This window comes from Cetorhinus maximus, chromosome 22, assembly GCF_964194155.1.
Source record: "Cetorhinus maximus chromosome 22, sCetMax3.hap1.1, whole genome shotgun sequence".
Taxonomy (NCBI): domain Eukaryota; kingdom Metazoa; phylum Chordata; class Chondrichthyes; order Lamniformes; family Cetorhinidae; genus Cetorhinus; species Cetorhinus maximus.
This window is the reverse complement of record NC_135900.1, coordinates 10,286,598-10,304,838: the sequence shown is the minus strand read 5'-3', so window position 1 is coordinate 10,304,838 and position 18,241 is coordinate 10,286,598. Positions and strand designations below refer to the sequence as shown.

The 18,241-nt window shown below is 46.1% G+C and overlaps 1 protein-coding gene across 2 annotated transcripts in view; it reads right to left on the bottom strand.

The window, feature by feature from the left end:
- The window catches only part of poc1b (POC1 centriolar protein B), a 108,496-nt gene that overhangs the window by 32,449 nt on the left and 57,806 nt on the right, over positions 1-18,241 (bottom strand). The gene's annotated exons all lie outside the window — the stretch shown is intronic.

Genomic DNA, 18,241 nt, shown 5'->3' with positions numbered 1-18,241 from the left:
AGGACAAAGCAGCCCACTTGATTGGCACCACATCCACAAACATTCACTCCCTCCACCATCGATGCACAGTAGCAGCAGCATGTACCATCTACAAGGTGCACTGCAGGGATTCACCAAGGCTCCTTAGACAGCACCTTCCAAACCCAGGACCACTACCATTTAGAAGGACAAGGGCAGCAGATAGATGGGAACGCCACGACCTGGAAGTTCCCCTTCAAGTCACTCACCATTCTGACTTGGAAATATATCGCTGTTCCTTCACTGTTGTGGGGTCAAAATCCTGGAACTCCTTTCCAAACAGTACTGTGGGTATACCTACACCACATGGACTGCAGTGGTTCAAGAAGGCAGCTCACCACCACCTTCTCAAGGGGAATTAGGGATGGGCAATAAATGCTGGCTCAGCCAGCGAAGCACACATCCCATGAATGAATAAAAAAAAGGTTTAATACCAATAAGGAGGAGGTATTATATGGCTGTCTGGACTCAAAAGTTATGAAGCACCAGGACCAGATGAGATGAATCCAAGGATACTGAATGAAGTGAGAATGGAAATTGCGGAGGCACTTGCCATAGTTTTCCAGGTGGTACTGGAGGACTGGAGAATTGAAAATGTTACACCCTTGTTGAAAAAAATGATAAAGATAAGCCCAGCAACTACAGGCCAGTCAGTTTAACTTTGGTGGTGGGGAAACTTCTAGAAACAATAATTTGGGATAAAATTAATACTCACATGGACAAACACAGGTTAATTAAGGAAAACCAGCATGTACTTGTTAAGGAAAAATTATGTTTAACTAACTTGGGAGTCTTTTTTTGAAGAGGTAACAAATTTGATGAGGTATGCATGGGCTTCCAAAAGACATTTGATACAGTGCCACACAACAGACTTCCGAGCAAAGTTATTGCTCATGGAATAAAAGGGAAAGTAGCAACGTGGATACAAAATTGGCTGAGTGACAGGGAACAGAGTAGTTATTAATGGATGCCTTTTCGGCTGCAAGGAGGTTTGTAGTTGAGTTTACCAGAAGTCAGTATTGAGACCCTTGCTTTCCCTGGTACATATTAATGACCAGGACCTTGGGGTACAGTTTCAAAATTTGCAGATCATACAAAACTTGGAGGCATTAGGAACCATGGGGAAGATAGTGTAGAACTTCAAAAGGACATAGATAAGTTGAAGGAATGGGTGGACAAGTGGCAGATGAAGATCAATGTGGTGAAACATCAAGTGGTTCATTTTGGTAGGAAGAACATGGAAAGAGTATAAAATAAAGGTTACAACTCTGAAGGGGATGCAGGAGCAGAGGGACCTGGGCATATATATATATACTTTTTTATTCGTTCATGGGATGCTAGCGTCGCTGGCTAGGCCAACATTTATTGCCCATTCCTAATTGCCCTTACGCAAATGTCATTAAAGGTGGCAGAATAGAACAGTTAATAAAGCATACCGGCATCCTGGGCTTTATTAATAGGGGTATAGAGTACAAGAGGAAGGTGGTGATGTTAAACTTGTATAAGACACTAGTTCAGCCTCAGCTGGAGTATTGTGTTCTGGGTGCCGCACTTTAGGAAAGATGTGAACTCTTTGGCAAGGGTACAGAAAAGATTCACAAGAATGGTTCTGGGATGAGGAACCTCAGTTATGAAGACAGATTGGAGAAACTGGGACTGTTTTCATTGGAGAAGAGAAGGCTGAAAGGAGATTTGATAGAGGTATTCAAAATTGTGAGGGGTCTGGACAGGGTATTTAGGGAAAAACTGTTCCCACTCGTGAAAGGATCAAGAATGAGAGTGCACAAATTTAAAGTAATTGGCAAAAGAAGCAAAAAAGTGACAAGAAGAAAAATCTTTTTCACGTGGTGAGTGGTTGGGGTCTGGAAGGTACTGTCTGAGAGAGTGTGGTGGAGGCAGGTTCAATCAAGGCATTCAAAAGGAAGAAAGTGTAGGGTCACAGGTAGAAGGTGAGGGAATTCCGCCAGGCAAATTGCTCATTCGGAGAGCCGGTGCAGCCACAATGGGCTGAATGGGCTCCTTCTGCACAGCACAATTCTGTGATTCCGAAACCACGTAGTGGGCGGCAGATGTAGTATTACCAGGTTGGAAAAGGTACACGTAGATCACTGTTGTGCAAAGGAGGAGTGTTTGGTACACTGGAGATGATGAGTGGGCAAATGCTTGCATGCAAAAATGTCATGAGGAGGAAAACAAGTGATAGGGGTGGTGGAAGAGTGAACCAGAGGTCATGCAGTGAACCGTCCCTTTTGGAAAGCAAAGGGAAGTGATGATGAGTTGTGAGGTGGGATCATTTGGAGGTGGTGGAAATAACAGAAGATGATCTAATGACTGTGAAGCCAGATGTGATAGAAGGTGAGGATAAGAGGAACCTGATCACTGCTTGGGAAGGGGGAAAAGGGGAAGTGCAGAAGCACAGGAAATAAGGCACACCTAACTGAGGATCCTGCCTACCATGGTGGAGGGCAAATCATTGAAGCCAACTGCTGGACAGTCAGTGGGATTCTGCCTGTCCTGCAGGAACACCTTAATTATTGTGCATTTAGTGGCTCAGACCGTATAGCCCCTACCCAGACCATAAGACGTAGGAACAGAAGTAGGCCATTCTGCCCAGAATACAGCTTTTTGCTTACATTAGGAATGACAATCTTTAGAACTGAATATATAATTTCAAAAGGTAAACACTCTGTTCATTAGTTCAACTTGTTCACATGGTAGGCTGTCTTTTAATGTGGTCAAGTGGTTTGGGTTCACTTATCATTACAACCCATTGTTGAAGGAAGGCATCAGCTATGCAATATGGAATTATGGCAAAACAAAAACAGAATTACCTGGAAAAACTCAGCAAGTCTGGCACAATCGGCGGAGAAGAAATCAGTTAACGTTTCGAGCCTTCATGGCCCTTCGGCAGAACTGCAGCATAGTTTCAACAAGGGAGAAATATAAATTGGTTTAAGGTGGGTGGGGGGGGGGCGGGGGGGGAAGTGACACATTGAGGGTGTGGTGTGAGCAGATAATCAAAAGATGTCACAGACAAAAGGGTCAAAGAGGTGTTGAAGGTGGTGGTCTTTGTCTGAGAAAAGTGCTAATTAAGAATGGAAAACAGGATATTCTAGTGGGGGTGGGGTGGAAAGACTAAAGGTTTTAGTTTTAGATTTAAAAATAATGGAAATAGGTGGGGAAAGAAGAATCTATATAAATTATTGAAAAAAAAGCGGGTGGGGGGGGAAAAGAAACGGGGTGGGGATGGGGGGAGGGGTAGTTTAAGATCTAAAGTTGTTGAATTCAATATTCAGCCCAGAGGGCTGTAAAGTGCCTAGTCGGAAGATGAGGTGCTGTTCCTCCAGTTTGCATTGGGCTTCACTGGAACAATGCAGCAAGCCAAGGACAGACATGTTGGCAAGAGAACAGGGTGGAGTGTTAAAATGGCAAGCGACAGGGAGGTTTGGGTCTTTCTTGCGGACAGACCGCAGGTGTTCCGCAAAACGGTCGCCCAGTTTGCGTTTGGTCTCTCCAATGTAGAGGAGACCGCATTGGGAGCAACGAATGCAGTAGACTAAGTTAGGGGAAATGCAAGTGAAATGCTGCTTCACTTGAAAGGAGTGTTTGGGCCCTTGGACGGTGAGGAGAGAGGAAGTGAAGGGGCAGGTGTTGCATCTTCTGCGTGGGCATGGGGAGGTGCCATAAGTGGGGGTTGAGGAGTAGGGGGTGATGGAGGAGTGGACCAGGGTGTCCCGGAGGGAACGATCCCTACGGAATGCCGTCAAGGGGGGTGAAGGGAAGATGTGTTTGGTGGTGGCATCATGCTGGAGTTGGCGGAAATGGCGGAGGATGATCCTTTGAATGCGGAGGCTGGTGGGGTGATAAGTGAGGACAAGGGGGACCCTATCATGTTTCTGGGAAGGAGGAGAAGGCGTGAGGGAGGATGCGCGGGATATGGGCCGGACACGGTTGAGGGCCCTGTCAACGACCGTGGATGGAAAACCTCGGTTAAGGAAGAAGGAGGACATGTCAGAGGAGCTGTTTTTGAAGGTAGCGTCATCAGAACAGATGCGACGGAGGCGAAGGAACTGAGAGAATGGGATGGAGTCTTTACAGGAAGCGGGGTGTGAGGAGCTGTAGTCGAGGTAGCTGTGGGAGTCGGTAGGCTTGTAATGGATATTGGTGGACAGTCTATCATCAGAAATTGAGACAGAGAGGTCAAGGAAGGGAAGAGAAGTGTCAGAGATGGACCATGTGAAGATGATGGAGGGGTGGAGATTGGAAGCAATATTAATAAATTTTTCCAGGTCCCGACGAGAGCATGAAGCAGCACCGAAGTAATCATCGATGTACCGGAGAAAGAGTTGTGGGAGGGGGCTGGAGTAGGACTGGAACAAGGAATGTTCCACATACCCCATAAAGAGACAGGCATAGCTGGGGCCCATGCGGGTACCCATAGCCACACCTTTTATTTGGAGGAAGTGAGAGGAGTTAAAGGAGAAATTGTTCAGTGTGAGAACAAGTTCAGCCAGACGGAGGAGAGTAGTGGTGGATGGGGATTGTTGGGGCCTCTGTTCAAGGAAGAAGCTAAGGGCCCTCAGACCATCCTGGTGGGGGATGGAGGTGTAGAGGGATTGGACGTCCATGGTGAAGAGGAAGCGGTTGGGGCCAGGGAACTGGAAATTGTTGATGTGACGTAAGGTGTCAGAGGAATCACGGATGTAGGTGGGAAGGGACTGGACAAGGGGAGAGAGAAGGGAGTCAAGATAACGAGAAATGAGTTCCGTGGGGCAGGAACAGGCTGACACGATCGGTCTGCCAGGACAGTTCTGTTTGTGGATTTTGGGTAGGAGGTAGAAGCGGGCCGTCCGAGGTTGGGCGACTATCAAGTTGGAAGCTGTGGGAGGAAGATCTCCAGAGGAGATGAGGTCAGTGACAGTCCTGGAAACAATGGCTTGATGTTCTGTGGTGGGGTCATGGTCCAGGGAGAGGTAGGAGGAAACGTCTGCGAGTTGACGCTCAGCCTCCGCGAGGTAGAGGTCAATGCGCCAGACAACAACAGTACCACCCTTGTCAGCGGGTTTGATGACAATGTTGGGGTTGGACCTGAGAGAACGGAGTGCAGTGAGTTCAGAGAGAGACAGATTAGAATGGGTGAGAGGAGCAGAGAAATTGAGACGGCTAATGTCACGCCGACAGTTCTCAATGAAAAGATCAAGAGAAGGTAAGAATCCAGAGGGAGGGGTCCAAGTGGAGGGAGAATATTGGAGGTGGGTAAAAGGATCTGTTGAATGGGGAGAGGACTCCTGCCCAAAGAAGTGAGCACGGAGACGAAGACGGCGGAAGAAGAGTTCAGCATCATGCCGAGCCCGAAATTCATTGAGATGAGGGCGTAAGGGTATGAAACTAAGTCCTTTGCTGAGCACTGAACGTTCAGCATCGGAGAGGGGAAGGTCAGGGGGTATAGTGAATACGCGGCTGGGGCTGGGATTGGAAGATGGGGTGAGGACGGAGGGACAAGCAGGGGTGGAGGGTCCCAGATGGGTGTTGGTGTCGATGAGTTGTTGGAGCTTGCGTTCCTTAGCACTTGAGAGAAAGAGAAAAAGTTTCTTGTTGAGGCGACGGATGAGGCGAAGAATAAAATGAAACTGGGGGCACGCGCAGCTTTGAAAAAGGGTGCGGCGGTGCTGCTGGAGGGAGAGGTCGAGTGTGTTCATATGGCGGCGCATGGCACTGAGTGTGGATCTCAGAATGCGACGGGAAAGTTTATTGTAACAGCACACATACAATTATCGTTCAATTGTGCCTTAGTATTGGCCTACTGCTCAACAATTCTCCATCCTCCTTGTTACAGGGGAGTGTTCTTCAGTGCACTCAGAGCTGACGTGTCAAAGATCCATTGACCATGGCAGAAAACGCCCGGTCATGTGAATTCTTTAGCAGGGCAGGGCAGGGGGGCTGCTGTGCTTATCTTAAATTAATTGGATCAGTGCATCAAGTCCATGAGTAAAGTTGGCTGGGACTGATGTCTGCCAGTGTTAGAAGGCTGAGAATCAAGAAGGGAGCAGTTACATAATGAGCTTTAAGCATGCTAATTTTCAGACACACTGACGAGCAAAATTTGGCAAAGCAAAAGCAGGCTTTGTGTGATTAATTAGAACACTGCTAGTACAAATCCACTTTAAAACTCCAATTTCAATAGAGTACTCCATATTCACATGAAGTTCATTTTAAGACCTTTTGGCTGAATTGCAGCATTGGTGAGTGAAGTTCACAATGACCCGAGAAGTGTTCAATGCTTTACAAGCGCAATACATTACACTGCATGTGGTGAAACTTACAATTTGAGCCTTGGAGGGCCTACATTTGAAAATATGATTGAGTTTCAAGAGGGTGAAAAGCCTCAGCTTCAAAGGCTCCAGGCTTATTTTTTTGTGGGGCTAGGAGAATTTATCTAGCTCCACAAAAATACTGTGACCCACCAATGGCTCCAGCTTCCATTTCTCCATGATTGTTCCCTCCACCCACCCAGCTAGATGTACAACACTGCCAATTTGCAGCCCTCCCACAAACAGTGCACTGCAGCACAGAATCTATTTCTCAATGGCTACACAAGTTTATGGCTAATAAGTATGATTGGATTTGGTGATGCCACAATTGCAGGGGGTGCACTTCCTGCATATGTAGTTGCAGTGCCAGTGATGTCAAAGCCAGCAGTGTCCCGGGTCAAAGATGGTGCAGGTATAACAAAGGCAGGAGGAGGGAAGGAGTGGGTCTGCCAGGTCAGAGAACGAGGCGCTGAGACCCAGGTCCATTGCAGTTATTTATTTAGCGAATGCAAATCCTTGAAACCAAGCAGTAGCCTCCTCATTTGCTGACTTTATGGTGTCTAGTCCACTACTTAGCCTGTAGAGAGGATACTCCTTGGTAATGTGCAGCATTGTTGTGTTTCTCCACAAGTGCATAGGGAGTTTGTACAGAAGCCCAAGGGGTAGAGGTTGGCTGCACAAGGGCCCTGACTTGTCCTGAACCTGTTTAGTAAGGACCACACTCGTCATGTAGTTCAAAGCCTGCCATTCAACAGATGGGGTTTGTCACAAGGAACTTGTTAGTGACTTACCACGTTTCCCACTCCTTGACCCAAAGGATGTTTACTGGTAGATCTTGCTCAGGAAGGGTGTTCCATATGAAGCCCTGAGATGGGGGACAATGGATCAACGTTTACATCACGCCCCCTGTCAGTACCCAGGTACTCCTGGGGAAATTAATGATCCTACAGCAGACTGAACTCCAAGAGAAAATTAAAAGGACTCTGAAAGAGCCTCCTTGCGGAATCCCAGTCTCACTGAACCGCCAGTCTCAACATTGAGCAACCATCTGGCTTTATGGCAGTAGGGCATGCTCTCCAAATCTTACAACTTAATGTTGAGAGCCGGTCGGCTGCCAAGCAAAACCTTATTGGTGGATTGCAGTGACTGTACTGCTCTCTTATTTGGGCTCAAGCAGGGACACTGGTTCTTGCCAACTTTGCATCAAATGCTCTGCTTTGCAATTTGATGATTGGGTCACAATGGGGTTAAAAAAAAATTAAACCTTGAACTGGAAACTGCAAACAATACTGCATCATTTTTCAGTGACTGGAAATTTAACTCCACCAAATGAGAAAGAGCAGATCGACAATAATATCTATATACAACTGCTGTGGATAGTAGCCTTTAGGCTTGCTGCATGAAGTGGAACTATCAACTCAAAGACCAGATTTTCACCTAGAGTGGGTCTGCTGGGCTAGGGACAGAGATGCAAGTCCCGGGGGGAGTGAGGCAGAGCTTGATAGACTGCAGCTGGCAATGGACAGAGACTGCAGCATCGTGCAGCATGCAGGAGAGGGGCCGAATGAGAGGCAGTGGAGGAAGGAGCGGGCCAGTGGCAGATAGGACAGCTCTCTGAGCTGCAGGCAGCAAGAGATGGAGGCAGAATGACTGACAAGCTGCTACCCAAAGGCAGAGAGAGCAGCTGGGCGAGTGACTTCACCACGTGCAGGCACAACCAGTGCTGGTACCAGCTGACAGGCGCACACCAATAACGGCAGCAGCCCAAAAAACCCTTGGCTTGCACTGTGTCTGCTGTGCATGCAAGTACGCATGTGTAACTGTGCCTGGTGCCTGGCTGATCGGAGTCAGGAGTTACAGTGAATAAATTTACCCGGAAATGGTAGAATAGTAGTTATTTTAATGATCCAGTAATCCAGAAGACAGGATTAATAACTCAGAGACACAAATTCAAATTCCAACATGGCAGCTGAGAAATTTAAATTCAGTTAAATAAATCTGAAATTAAAAGAAAAACCTTGTATCAGTAATGGTGACTATATAACTACTGGATTACCATTAAAAGCCCTCCTGGTTCACTAATGCCCTTTAGGGAAGGAAATCTGCCATTCTTAATCGGCTGTGGCCTATATGCAGTTGGGGTTGACCCTTCTCAGTTCATAGCACCCTCGCCTTTGAATCAGAGGGTTGTGGGTTCGTGTCCCACTCCCGGAAACCAAGAACTGTGATTGTACTCGAAAGAGTTGACTCTTAACTGCACCCTGAAAGGCCTAGGAAGCCACGCAGCTGTCAAGGATTTGGCTTACCACCACCTTCTCAAACGCAATTAGAGGTAAGCAATAAAGCCGTGCATGTGAATGGATTAAAAAAAATGAATTGCTGAACATGAATTAAAACAAGACATTCAAACCACAAGCGAACCTTCATGGCTATTTTGACCAGCAACTAAAAACCTTTTACAAATGAATCAAATACAAATTCCATAATAAGTGAAAAATATTTTGTATCTGTAGGCTCCTTAAGATGTTTTACTAACATTAAAAGGTGCTATATAAATGCTATAACAATGGGCACTCAGTAAATGTTTTTCTAGTAATGATGAATGTACTCATCATTCTATCAGCAAGAAAAGAGAACTCAATGAATCATTGTTCAAGAATTAGAGTCATCGCATGGGTCTATTTCAGTATGGGTTGGAGAATCTGGGTACAGGACATGCCACAGTAGATGATATAGATGATTTTCAAAGAAGCAGGTTTAAAAAAAATCAAAGGAGGCAGCACTTATGTTATCCTGTCATTGTATAGTCTGTTTAAAAAGGGAGGAAGGGATAGACTAAGTAATTACAGGTCAGTCAGTCTAGGTTTGGTGGTGAGCAAATTATTGGAAAAAATTTAAGGACAGTATAAGTTCTTATTTAGAAAGGCACAGATTAATCTAGGAGAGTTAGTACAGATTTCTTTTTAAATGGAAGGTTGCGTCTGATTAACTTTATTGAATTTTTTGTGGAGGTAATAAGGAGGGTTGATGAGGGTAGCACATTTCATGAAGTCAGTATGCATTTTAGCAAGTCATTTAACAAGGTCCCATATGGCAGGCTGGTCAGGAAAGTAAAAGCCCAAAGGCTTAAAGGGAAAGTGGCAAGTTGGATTCAAAATTGGCTCAGTGGCAGGAAGCAAGTCATTTTTGACAGATGTTCATATGACTGGAAGGCTGTTTCCAGTCTGGTTCCGCAGGGCTCAGCACTAGGCCCCTTGCCTTTTGTGGTGTGTATCAATGATTTAGACTTAAATGTAGGGGGCATAATTAAGGCATTTGTGGACAATACAAAAACTGACTGTGTGGTGGATAGTGAGGAGGAAAGCTACCAATGGATCAGTCAGGTGTGCAGAAAAGCAGTAAATGGAATATAATCTGCTGAAATGCGAGATAACGCATTTGGAGAAGTGAACAAGGCAAGGTAATACATTATATATAATAGGACACTGAAGTATAGAGTCGCAGAGGGTCCTTGGAGTGCACAGAATCCTAAAGATAGCAGGACAGGGAGCTATGGTGGCTAATGTATGAGCCATTGAATATAAGAACAGTGCGATGTTAAAACTCTATAAAACACCAGTTAGGCCACAGCCAGAGCACTACGTATTGTTCTGGACGCCACATTAAGGAAGGATGTGATCACACTACAGAGGAAATTTAGAAGGCTGTTGCTGGAATGTCAGTCGTGGCTCAGTTGGTAGCGTGCTGACCTCTGAATCACAAGGTTCCCAGTTCAAATCCACTCCAGGGCTTAAGCATAAAAAAAAATCAAGGCTGACACTCCAGCGCAGTACTGAGGGAGTGCTGCACTGTCAGAGGTGCCATCTTTCTTATGAGATGTTAAACCTAGGCCTCATCTGCCATGTTGACTGGATGTACAAGATCCCATGGTACTATTTTGAAGAAGAGCAGGGGTGTTATTTCTGGTGCCTTAACAAATATTTAATCGCTCAATCAACATCACAATGATCAGATAATCCATTTTTAAATCACACTGCTGTTTGAGGGAGTTTGCTGAGCACAAATTGGCTGCTGCATTTCCTACATTATAACAGAGACTAAGTTTCAAAAAGTACATCATTGTCTGTAAAGCACTTTGAGGCTTCTGGTGGTCATGAAAATGTAAGTTTTTTCTTTTTATGAGGAAAGATTGGATAGGCTATGATGGTTTTCTTTGGAACAGAGGAGTTGAGGGAAGGTTTATCTGAGGTGTATTAAATTTTGAAGGGCCCAGATAGAGTGGATAAGAAGGGTTCTCTTAGCAGACAGGGATGGACAGACTGGATGCAGGGATGATATTTCCTCTGACTGGGAGGGTCTACAACAAGGGGTCACAGTCTCAGGATACAACGTAGACCATTTGGGACTGAGATGAGGAGAAACTTCTTCACAAAAAGCTGGACAAATCCAACTCGACTAATTACTACCGCATCAGTTTACTCTCCATCATCAGCAAAGTTATGGAAGGGGTCATCAACAGTGCTATCAAGTGGCACTTACTCAGCAATAACCTGCTCACTGACGCTCAACTTGGGTTCTGCCGGGGTCACTCAGCTCCTGACCTCATTACAGCCTTAGTTCGAACATAGACAAAACAGCTGAACTCCAGAGGCGAGGTGAGAGCGACTGCCCTTGACGTGATGGCAGCATTTGACTGAGTGTGGCATCAAGCAGCCCTAACAAACTGAAGCCAATGAGAATCAGGGAGTCATACCTAGCACAAAGGAAGATGGTTGTGGTTGTTGGAGGTCAATCATCTCAGTTCCAGGACATGTATGCAGGATTTCCTCAGGGTAGTGTCCTAGACCCGACCATCTTCAGCTGCTTCATCAATGACCTTCCCTCCATCATAAGGTCAGAAGTGGGGATGTTCGGTGATGATTGCACAATGTTCAGCACCATTTCCAACTCCTCAGGTGCTGAAGCAGTCCATGTCCAAATGCAGCAAGACCTGGACAATATTCAGGTTTAGGCTGAGTAGCAAGTAACATTCATGCCACACAAGTGCTGGGGCAATGACCATCTCCAACAAGAGAGAATCTACCTATCGCCCTTGACATTCAATGGCATTACCATTGCTGAATCCCTCTGTCAATATCCTGGGGGTTTCCATTGACCAGAAACTGAACTGGACTAGTGTAGTCTCTATATTGATGTGAGCTTCGAACCTGGAGTCCCCATTGATAATGGAAAGGCGAGGGTACCATGATGCATATCACTGTCTCACCAGAGTGCCTGGCATGCACAGTGATGATGTCATGACTTAAACTAATGACATGTCCTTCTTCTCCCTTTTAGGCTCACCAGCAGGCGGTTGCAACGAGGAGCTTGAAGGCCCACCCCTGACCCTGGAGGACCACCATGCTGAGCACGCACTTGCGTCATATCCTCTCTGTCAAGCAAGCACCAGCGCAGATACCAGCACCTCGGTGGGCATAAGATTGCCGTCTAGTATCTCGGGTCACATTGGTGAGGGCACTTCACACTCGCTTGAGGTGCAGGCGGAGGCAGAGTGCACCCAGGGCGCTGGCAGTCAGAGGACTGCTGGGGGCCAGGACAACGCTCAGTCAATGGCTGATCAGCCTCTGGAGTTGTCCATTGGGCAACAGATGCTGGAAGTCCAGCGGGGTGTGCGGGAGGATCTGGCAGAGACACATGAGGGTATGCGTGCCATGGTGTCTGTTGTGGAGGAGTCCCTGTGGAGAATGACCACTGCATTGATCCTCATTGTCGAGTGTAATGCCTCCTCCATGGAGAGAGTGGTGACTCTCATGGAGAGGCTACTCCAGGGGCTCAATCAGGATGCCCTGGGGAGGCACTCGGACCTGCAAGTCCACATACCGGCAATGACCGCAGCTGGTCAGTGTCAGTGTGGGAGATGGATTGGACACCCAGTATCTCAGCTAGGTGCCCGGCCATCAATGGTAAGCAGGGAGGTCCAGAGCGACCTCACGGTGGGGCACGAGCTGCCTGTCGTCTTCGCGGGTTCCTCTCAGAGCACTCCAGATGACAGCAGCAGCTCCTCTGCCCCTCTGGCTGTGACTGTGGCATCCGATAAGGCTGCGGTGATTGGGGAGATGTCAGCCGTGACACTGGCTGCTCCCTCCCAGGCGGGGCCTTCACAGGCTCCACGGGCCAGAGGACAACAGCCAAGGTCATCAAGGCCAACAAGACAGCAGAGTGAGCAGGCTGTCTCCAATACCGGTGCCAGCGAGGTGGTTGGGGGGGGCGGGGGGAAACACCTAGACATAGCACCCGCAAACGTAAATGTAAAGCACCTTAAGCACAAGACGGACTTATCACTGGTGATATTCTGTTTTCCCATTTTGGTTTGAATATTTTTATGGCGTGATTAAAAACACCGGTTAATGTTCATTTCAGTTCTGTTTCACATTTACAATTAAATGAGATGTTATTTTGCGCTATTGGCCTCTATATGTTTCATTTGTTCTGTTGGTGCAGGGAAGACCATTATGTAATGATGGACATGTGTATCCTGATACACTCTGTGCCTGTGCAATAAAGTATATTGTTGGCCAAGGAAATGGTCCTGTCAGGGATCGAGAATGGAGCCTGCAGCTCTGGCATGTGGTGGTGGTTCTTATTTGGTAGGCTAGCTGAAGGAGCATTGCATCAAAGCATCCCGGGTATCCCTGTCTTCCTGGAGGTTACCCAGATCATGGTCCATGCCCTCAGCATTCTCCTCACCATGCTCGTCTTCACTACTGGACTCATCAATCTGTTGCCTGTGCAGCTGCATCAAGGTCTCCTTCCTCCAGTGGGTCCCCCCGTGCCAGTGCCAGATTGTGGAGAGCGCAGCATGCAACCACTGTCAGTGACGCACACTCTGGAGGGTATTGTAATGCACCCCCTGAATGGTCCAGGCATCGGAAGCGCATCTTGAGAAGACCTATGGTTCTCTCTACCACCGCCCTTGTGGAGCCATGGCTCCTGTTGCACCGCTGCTCGGCCTCTGTTCTTGGGTGGCAGAGAGACGTCATGAGCCATCTGTTGAGGGGATAGCCCTGGTCACTGAGCAGACATCCATCCAGTCGGGCTGGTGCACTGAAGAGCCTCTGAACCTGGGTGTGTCTCAGGATATAAGTGTAATGGGAGCTGCCAGGGTACCTTGCACACACTTGCAGAATCTGAATCCTGTGGTCACACACTACCTGCACGTTCATGGAGTGGAATCCCTTCCTGTTGACAAAGGCACCCGGTTCACCCTCTGGCGCCTTGATGGCCATATATGTGCAGTCGATTGCACCCTGGACGCGGGGGAACCCAGCAATCGCTGCAAAGCTTCTGGCTCGCTCTGCCTGGCTGGCCTCGTCTGTACGCAATGAATGAAAGTCAATGCATGCCTCAACAAAGCTTCTGTCACCAGCCTGACACAACTGTGGACAGCTGATTGGGAGACTCCACACAGATCCCCCACTGACCCCTGGAAAGAGACAGAGACTTAGAAGTTGAGGGTCATTGTGACATCCAGAGCCACTGGCATGGGGTGTCCACCCACACAATCGGGGCTGATCTCAGGGCCGATCCTCTGACAGATGGAGGTCACTGTCTCCCTTGAGAGACAGAGCTCCCTTCAGCATTGCATCTCGGACATGTAGAGGTAGCTGCACCGCCACCTGTAAACCCTGGCAGCAGGATAGTGACGTCTTCTGCGGCCCCTTCCACCTGGGACTTCCTGTTGGTCCTGCGCCCCTTGTGCCTGCGCCTCTCCTCCCACAGGTTGCTCCCCTGGAAGCTGCATTGGGACACCTGGTCTCCTCTCCCTCCTGCCCCTCTCTTCCTCCGCAGAGGAGGTGCCTCGAGTGGAGAGCACAATTCCCAATACCAGGGCAACAGAAGGCTGTGTGATACCTGGGAGGGCCCTTGTGGTGTGAATCCTCTGGGGGCCTGGAAGGCAACAATGAGTCCTGAAATGAAGCCTAGAAATGCTCAGAGTGCAGCTCTGAAGCGAGATGAAGCTGTCCAGTTCACAGAAGCAACCAGCAGCAAGTTTGATCCAAAACTCCTCACTACTCACATTGACACACACTGACCCTTCATATCCGGCCTGTGGATGAGCTTTTGCTAATTGCGGCCTGCCCGCCTGCCTGTTTTGCCCGTGCGACGGCTGAAAAATCGCACGGGCTACATAAAGTCGGAGACCATTGGTGTCTCAAGGGCCTTAACTGGTCTCTTCATGAATAGTTGGAGCGCCTAGCGAAATATCGCGAGTGTGCATTGACATCGGCACGCTCAACTGGCGTCGTCGTGTGTTATTTCACGCTCGAGCGAGTTGAGCATGTGTGCACCCACCGAGTGGAAAATTCTGCCCAGAGAATCAGTTCCAGCTATAGGTTATAGAGTAATTTAATTGCAAAGCTCCCTTTACTCATTTCATCAAGTAAATTGTTGATAATTCTGAGAAAAGGTCAGGAATGCTTTCCATTTCAAGAACCAACAATCCTTTTGCCACGTTTGTATTTCCCCCACTTTTTCTCAATTATGAATAGCTTTGTCCTGTGGATTAACATCCAAGCAATTCCCGCCCCCCCCCACCCCCCGAGATCCATTCAGGACAATTTTCATTCCATCAGCTTCAATTTGAACCTGGTTCTCAGAAGTAACATCATCAGACACCATAGTTCCTTCATCCACTTTATTAAAAAGTTGAATTAAGGCATTGGATAAATGCCTCCCCAAAAAATACTGATTCACTCAATGTATCAGCAATGGTTGGCGGTAGATACAACAGTGTCTGCGATACATGGTGCAACGTATATTGAAAAAGCTGTAACCAATGTAAGCCTAGCAATTAATTTGCATTACTTTAAGAGCATGCAGTTTTTTTAAATATAATTTCCTTATACATATGCTTTGGGCAGAGAGATAGCAGAATATTTGTTTTTTCCATTTTCTAGCAATAATGTTTACATTTGTCTGATATCATATACATCAATTGTTTGGCTTGGATTTTTCATTGCTCTGCTCAACGTTATAATGCTGTACGTAGGTTGCGGAACATGTAGACGGGACATTAAGTTACAGGCCCTGCTGCTGTTGTTTATTGCAAACCTAATGAAATTGTACATTTATTCAGTATTATGTGGAGTACAAAAAAGCTGGAGGGCATTAAGATATTAGCACAGCTTTAGAAAATTAAGCCCAGCAAGAAGCAGTGGGAACTTCAAAACACAAATTTATATCAGTCACATCGAAGTGCTGAATTGGGATACACAAAGTGGCTGCTTTCTGATTGAGTTTATAGCCCAATAGCACCATCTACAGGATGGGGAACAAAATTACAACATATACTGGGATAAACAGGTTTTGGTGAGCCTTGCCCCATAGAAAGCATTAACCGTGCAATTTCAAGACCCCACCTACCATTTAATCTGTTAAAGCCTGGGAAGCATTTGACGTGAAGACTATGATTATTTAAATGGAGAGAGACTACAGAATGCTATGGTACAGGGGGATTTGGGTGTTCTCTACGTGAATCACAGAAAGTTAGCATGCAGGTGGCAGCAAGTTATTAGAAAGACAAATAGAACATTGGCCTTTATTACAATGGGAATGAAGTATAAAAGTAAGGAAAACAAAAACAGAATTACCTGGAAAAACTCAGCAGGTCTGGCAGCATCGGTGGAGAAGAAAACAGTTGACGTTTCGAGTCCTCATGACCCTTCGGCAGAACTGAAGTATAGTTAGGAGAGAGGTGAAAGGGTCATGAGGACTCGAAACATCAACTGTTTTCTTCTCCACCGATGCTGCCAGACCTGCTGACTTTTTCCAGGTAATTCTGTTTTTGTTTTGGATTTTCAGCATCCGCAGTAGCTTTTAGCTTTTTGTTTTTATAAAAGTAAGGAAGTCTTGTTACAATTGTACAGAGCATTGGCAAGGCCACACCTGGAGTACTGCATACAACAGAGTTGCTGAAAAAAAGTTTTTTTTTTGTCAAAACATTTCACCCTGCACTCAGCAGGACAATTCGCAAGAATACCAAATGTACAGGGAACAACAATTTATGCTGTATGAGGAGAGTGATTGGTTGGCAAGTGGATTCTGGTAGAGGTGTTGCCATGGAGAATGCATGCCAACAATACTCGGCAGTTAACGGTCAGTCACCATCAATTGGTGCATTCTCCATGGCAACGCCTCTACTAGAGTCCACTTGCCAAGCACTCTCTTCTCATGCAGTATAAATTGTTGCTCCCTTTACATATGGTATTCTTGCGAATTGTCTGGATGGGTGCAAGCCGAAAAGCTTCAATAAAAAAAGTTCATTTTTCAGCAATACTCAAGTTCTGTACTACCAAATGACTTCTTACAATACAGTTCTTGTCTCCTTACTTAAGGAGCACTATACTTGCATTGGAAGCAATTCAGAGAAGGTTCAGTAGACTGATACCTGGGATGAAGGGGCTGTCATATGAGGAAAGGTTGAGCAGGTTGGGTTTATACTTTATTGGAATTTAGAAGAATGAGAGGTGATCTTATTGAAACATAAGATTCTGAGGAGGCTTGACAGGGTAAATCCTGAGAGGATGTTTCCCTTCATGGGGGAAATCTAGAACTGGGGGGCACAGGTTACATCCACGGGGTCTTGCATTTAAGTCAGAGATGAGAAAGAATTTCTTTTCTCAAAGGGTCATTAGTCTAGGGAATTCTCTTTGCCAGAGAGCAGTGGTCATTGAATATGTTTAAGGCCGAGTTAGACAGATTTTTGATCTACAAGGGAGTCAAGGGTAATGAAGGGTCAGCAGGAAACAGGAGTCATGGCCACAATCAGGTCAGCTATGATCTTATTGAATGGCAGAGCAGGCTTGAGGGGCTGACTAGCCTACTCCTAATTCTTATATCCTTTTGCCCTTTTACTCTCATAATGATTAATCAGTCTCTGAAGTAAAGTGCTTAATGCCAAAAAAAACCTCAAGTATAATTCAGTTCAATAAATGGAAAGAATTAGTTGTTGAGAAGACACTTTCTGCCTTCAAATAAAAGTTCTCGCTTCATCTTCAGAAAACGTTTGACACAGTTGCCAAAAAATGTAAATAACTGCAAAATCTTCATCCTTGTGGCATAATTTTTCCTTGTGCCCAGTTTACAACTCAAGCCCTGCATGACTGAATTCTATTCAGGTCAAAACAACTCGACTGAATACAGTGCATCACAACTTACACAAAGAACTGCTTCCAAGACAGATCGAGGGTCAAATGTATCAATTTACCTCTCTGCTGCATACACTGGTAATGTCCTTTTGTAAAACTCAGATTAAGCTTGTACATTTGGCCATTTATGGAAGTGTTACTCCAGTGTGCAAGTAACACCACTTACATTTGGTGGCTTGGGCTGCATTTGCTATAAATATACAAGCTGCTGAATCTACAGCTGTTTTACAGTGTGTTTCAGTTAAGTACTGCTGAAAATACTATAAAATCAAATAATACTCTATTGACATGCTGGTGTGACACACAATGAGAACAGTCATTTGACACTTAAGGCAGTGTAAAAATGATGGTTCTGACTACCCCCTCCCACCACCTGATATAACACAAATGTTTTTATGATAAGTGTTCTAAGCCTCAATTTTTGTTACTTTCCAGACAAAACAGTGTTGTTTTTATGTATACAAGAGTTATATTTTCACAACCACCTCAACAGCCTTTTAAATTGGCAAAAACTATGAGTTAAATTCAACTTTTTGAACAGTTGAATTTTTCACCTCTGTTGTCAAGCCCTCATGTCATCACCTCTGCCCCACGTTAATGTTTGAAAGAATTTGTTTTTCCCCCTCAGTAATCCTGAATTAGAAATCACATGGCTTCTACCACATCGTCCTCCTTAAGGTCTACCTCTGACCAAGGTTTTGGTTA